Raw genomic sequence first — 6,000 nt, 5'->3', positions numbered from 1 at the left:
AGAAGTTTAGACTGATATGGCTTTCAAAACTCATGCAGATAACAAACTTTCATGATGATTAAGAACTGCAATGTCACATGAGCGAGACTGCGATAGAGATGATAATCAAAACCAAACAGATGTTTTAGTTTTTTGACAGAGTATTATTCAGAGGCAAGAGCTGTGAAGACACCTGCCCTCTTCTGGAAAGTGGGATGGGGAGCAACAGCTCGTTTGCATTTAAAGATAATGCACGAGAACAGCATGTTTTCCTTCCACTCAAAAATGGCCATTTACAACATGGTATAATAAATGATCTGTGGGGTATTTTGAGCTGAATATTCACAGATACATTCTGGGGACACCCGAGACTTATATTACATCTTGTAAAATGGGCATAATATGAGAGTGAAACTATCAAAAACAATACACAAAGTGGTTTTAGTAAACAGAATATAAAATATATGCACAATATAAAGACTAAAAGAGCAGAGATAATGGTTTGAGCAAGTAGTGTATAAAACAACACGTATTTATTACCAGTATTGCATAGAAAATTATCTCAATTTACATATTTTACAATTCTTACTGACAATGCTTTTGAAGGCATGAACATTAAAGAAAAACTGGAGCAGCAGTCACATGGAGCTCAATACTTGAGAGAGCTGAGCAAAACTAAGAAGGCTGCTCCCTTGCTTAGTCAAGCAATTTAAATCAAAATAAGAGTCCAGGCAAGAAACCTACAATACTTAATTCTATAGACAGAACACTCCCTGCCTGACATCTGTGAAGATGTCATTTATAACTAAATGTTTAAAGGAGTTTTCTTATTTTCTAAGGAGGAGAATTACTCCAGATACAGACCTTAGGAAAGTTTTGCTGGACCCTTCTTTAGTCACTTTAAGTTCAACCTTGCGAACCCTTCCATCTTGACCAGGGAAAACACTTGTGACGAATGCCATAGGCCATTTATTTTGGGCTACTTGATTGTCCTTTAATAGTACTATGTCACCCTCCTGGATGTTTGGGTGTGGCTCCTGCCATTTGTGGCAAACTTGCAGTGTTTGGAGATATTCTTGTTTCCAGCAACACCAGAATTGGTTGGCTCTAGGCTTTGTATTTGCCGCCACTGGCATTTGATGTCCTTTTCAAAGAAGTTTCCTTGCTTGGGGTGGAGTGCCAGATTTTTGTGTTAGGAACATTGCAGGGGTAAGTATCAAAGGTGAGTCTGCATCCATAGAAACAGGTACTAGAGGTCTATTGTTAATAATTGCTGTCACTTCTGCCATAAGTGTACAAAGCACTTCATCAGAGAGGTTGGAGTGTCCTTCCCGCATCAGCTTTCAGTCAAGAATTCTATGAGCCAGACCAATCAAATTGAAAACCCATGTGCATCCCTCATTATTGATGTACCTTTGCACCTTTGTTTCTTTCATTACTTTGTGGAATTCAAGCTCATTGCAAGCACCAATGAAGTTAGTTCCACAGTCTAAGTGCAGTTGTTTTGCAGGGCCACGGATTGCGAAAAAACCTGCGAAGTGCATTGATGCAACTTGAAGAGTCCATAGACATAATGACTTCAATGTGGACTGCACGGGTGCTCATGCAGGTGAAAAGCACCGCCCAGCATTTACTGTGAGCTTGACCTCCTCTTGTGTGGTGAGCTACCACTGTCCAAGGGTCGAAGACATCTAAACCAGTGTAAGTAATGGGACTTATCCGTTCTGGTGGCAAGTCTGAAATTTTTTGCATTTCTAGTTTACCACCAAGTTTTCGACAGGTTACACTTGCTTGAAGAAAACTGCTTATGCATTTTTTGCATCCAATAAGCCATAATCCAGCAACACGAATGGCCTCCTCTGTGAATATATGGTTTGGTGCTCCAGACGTTCAATCTGCCAGTTTTAATCTGCCTTCGACTCTGAGTAGTCCGTCCTCATCTAAGAAAGGATTCAGTTTTGAGAGTGGAACTTTTCCGCTTATGTTTCCTCCCTTAGAGAGTGTTTCAGTTTCTTTGTTGAATGATTCTCTTTGCACAGAGTGGATTATCACGTTCTTGGCTTTTAACAACTCACTTACAGTGTGTGGCTGTGAACACAGGTGCCAAACGCTGCATGTGTTGGATTTGTTGGTGGATCTAAAAGAGCAAGAGCTACATGGATGAATGATGCAGTGGCTCTTTGGATGGATTTCCAAGAGGAAAATCTCTGAAACCTGTCAGAGGTGAGTTGTTTATCCTTTGTTCCTGTAGTACAAATTGTGTCACAGTTGGCCTGATTTCTGTATCTGTATCTGGATTCATAAGCACAAAGTCTGTCATAATGAAGTCATCTTCATGTGACTTACGCAGGAATGCTGGACCTGTAAGTCAGTTAGATTTCACGAGTTGAGATGCATGGATGGACCTAGAAGCAATGTCAGCTGGATTGTGCTCTGTGGGTATATATCGCCACTGCTTTGGTCCTGAAAATTGTCTGATTCTCTGTACCCTGTTGTGGACATAGACGTAGAAACGTTTAGTTTCGTTGTAGATATAGCCAAGTACAGTTTTGCAAATAGCATCCGGTTTGAAGGCAGTCTCTTGAACAATGAGTTATGCTACCTCCACTGCTAAGTCTGCTGCACGAAGATCTAATCTGGGAATGGTAGGCTATTTTTCAGTGTCAGTTTTGCTTTTCCTAAGATGAAGCCAATGCTGATCGATGCATCTCCGTCTAATGCCCTGAGATATGCTACAGCTCCAATGGATTTCGTTGAGGCATCCGAGAAAACACAGATTTCTTTGAGATTTGCTTTTGAAAGAGAGCTGGGTGTGTAAGGACGAGGAATGTGAAGGTGTTGCAAGTCTTTTAATGAATCTCTCCATGATTCCCACTCACCGCGTTTCTCTTGTGACAGTGGTGCGTCCCACTCTGTTCCTTCAATGGATAGCTCTCGGAGTAGAAACCTTCCCTGTATAGTGACAGGAGCCACCAGATCGAGAAGATCAAAGAGACCATAAGGACACCATGGCGTGTGAATGGTTTGTTATAAGCTATGTTTCCATCCAAAGTTGCTGTTTAACTTATGCACACATTTTGAATATGAATAACATTTGCAAATAAAGCAGTTTCCATCCAGCGAGTCAAAGAGAACAAAAACGTCACTTCCTGATACACTGGCGCTAAATATCACTAAGAAAAATGAAAGTTTCTGCGGTAGAAGCCACTGTATATAATAATTTTCATATATAATAAATTATATAAAGATCGGTCCGCTGGTTGGTCCAGTTATGCTGTTACATTGCAAGTTACATGTCTTTTTTGGTAAAAGTGTTTCCATCGTATTTTATGCACATTTTTTCGTGTCGCATATATTTATCCTACTCATTTTTTAGAATTTATGCGCATCTTGGCGTTTCCATCCAGCATTTTTTTATTATTATTTATTCATTTTTATTTTATGCGATATCCCAAAATGTTCATAAAAAATAGGAGGCTGGAAATATAGCTATTGACTGATAGGCTACTTTGAATGTAAATGTGTCAGTTGCGGTTTCCCAATTCAGACCAAGGCTGTGTTGTGTATGTATGGATGTTTCACTGAGATCAAGGTCCTCGATGTCTTTTGCGTGATCTTTAGTTGGGAATGATTTGAGTATGTGTACACTGTTGGATACAATCTTGTGCAGCCGCAGGTTTGATTCAGAGAGGGATCCTTGCGTTCTCTTTAGTAGGTCTATTGCTTCCTCTACAGTTGGCAAGGAAATTAGTGCGTCATCCACATTGGACTCATGTTCCACCAAGTGTTTGGTGTCTGGACCGTATTGCTGTGCATCCTTCACTGCTGCTCGTCTTAGGCAGTAAATTGCTACTGCCGGGGAAGGGCTGTTGCCAAACACGTGGGCTTCCATCCTGTATTCAACAATGTCCTTGTTAAGGTCGTTATCACGGTGCTATAGGAAGCGTAGGTAATCTTTATGATCTTCTCTCACAACAAAATGGTGAAACATTTGTTGTATGTCTCCCATCACTGCTACACAATCTTTCCTGAAGCGCATCAGGACACTGATGAAGCTATTATTAACCCTCTGGAGTCTGAGGCTGATTTGGGGCCTGGAGAAGTTTTGACATGCCCTGACATTTGTGCTTTTTTCAGTTGTTCATAAACATATTAATGACACAAGTGTCATTACACTGTATTCAGCACAAACTAGGCTACCATAATATGTGAGGAACATGTGTGTACATGTTTGTGTTTTTGAAGGAATAACGTTTATGCGTGGTTACTGAAAAAACAAAAAACTTAAGTCACTGATATAAGGCCAATAAAAGTATATTAAATCTGTGTTCACAAGACTTTTGGGTATTGAAGGTTGTAGACTAGAGTTTTTGCTTCAAAATTATGTAAAAATTATGCTGACTACTCTTTCATTTATAACAATATACTGATTTAGTTTTTGTAAGACACTTTTTGCCAAGAAACACGGTATGCGAGGAGGCGTGAATCTCCATGAATAATGGCTCATTCTCACCTGTGAAGACAAAAGAATTGAATAGTAATGACCTGAAAAGACTTGCATATTAATGAGGCATTTCAGTCAGGTAGGCTGTGAAAAAAAACTTCTGTGATGTCTCAAGCTCATCATGATATATGAAACATACAGAAAAATTTTATTACAATATAAAATAATGGTTTTATATTATACTTTAAAATATAATGTATTTCTGTGATGCAAAGAGTCTGAATATAGGCTTTTAGTTTAAAAGCATGCACATTTGGAGAAATATAGGATTCTCATATGTTTATGTCAATTTTCTATACAGAGGAGTTATTTTTTATTTAATATTCATTGTTATCTCTATGAGCGCTGGTGTTTGCAATTCATACTGCAGCCGGAGGGCGCTCTGTGCATTTTAGTCCACAAATTCACCTAAGAAGAAGACGATATTCCATGAATGGTGTTTACCAATTCATACTACAGCCGGAGGGCGCTAAAGAAACAAAAACTCACTTAAAACTTATCAATAGAAGAAAACAAACAGGAATTTACTGAATGTCTTCCAGAGATCGCTAACCATGGCTTTTTCATCCAGATAAACAATTTTCAAGGCAATAAATACACGATTGAGATGATGAATGCATGTGTTGTCTCTGAATTTGCCTGTGAATAGCGCTGGCTCCGTGGGTATGGCCGCATTAGTGGGTAATGAGCTGAATCACGGACTTCTGACATGGCTCTCTTTTCATACAGATTACATAAACACAGAATGTTTGTTTTCGATTTGACTTGCACGATTTAAAACCTGACATTTCAACGTTTTGTTAGACATAAGTATGAATTTTTTGTGATTAGTATTCACTAAGTTACACTTCATTTTCTGAGAACTATCAGATTGGACTTCGTTCAGAGGGAGATGAGAGATCACGCATCATGTTAGTTTTCTTTATTTTACAAAAAGCACAACATTTTGTTTTTACTCTGAGTGTATACAAATAAAAGGAGATATTCTATAGTTTCAATTGATGTATTACTTATGTCTCTATGACAAAAAATGACAGAGTATTTTAAGTCTGTTTTGCTGCAATGTGAAAAAAAACCTGCAAAACGCGCCGGCGCGTTTTTAGACCTCAGGGAGTTAAGGTCTGGTCCAGTGAGGAGCACATTTTTGAGAGAGATACCTTCATGCTATGCACTGGAGTCAAATACTACCATTATCTCATCAGGTGGTAAGTACCTGCACTAATTTCCCTTTGGTAGTGGAGCTGCAAGTTCAGCATGGTCACTGACGAATAGTTTTTGCATGAAGGTTACAAACTGTTCTTTCATATCTGATTTCCGTTCTAGGGTACGTCGCAAGGAAGAGAGGCGGCTTAAAGCTTGATCTCTGTTGTTTGGAAGAACTGGCCGTGGAGACTTAAAGGGAAGAAGTGCCACCCAACTGTTGGAATCATCCTGAAAAACTTCTCTCTCCGTAGTCTTTAAGGCAGGAACACACCAAGCCGATGGTCGGCCGTCAGGAAGTTTTTGTTTGTCGGCCA

Source organism: Megalobrama amblycephala, unplaced genomic scaffold (genome assembly GCF_018812025.1).
Source record: "Megalobrama amblycephala isolate DHTTF-2021 unplaced genomic scaffold, ASM1881202v1 scaffold385, whole genome shotgun sequence".
Classification (NCBI taxonomy): domain Eukaryota; kingdom Metazoa; phylum Chordata; class Actinopteri; order Cypriniformes; family Xenocyprididae; genus Megalobrama; species Megalobrama amblycephala.
The sequence above is the reverse complement of the archived record's forward strand: the minus strand, read 5'-3'. Positions refer to the sequence as shown.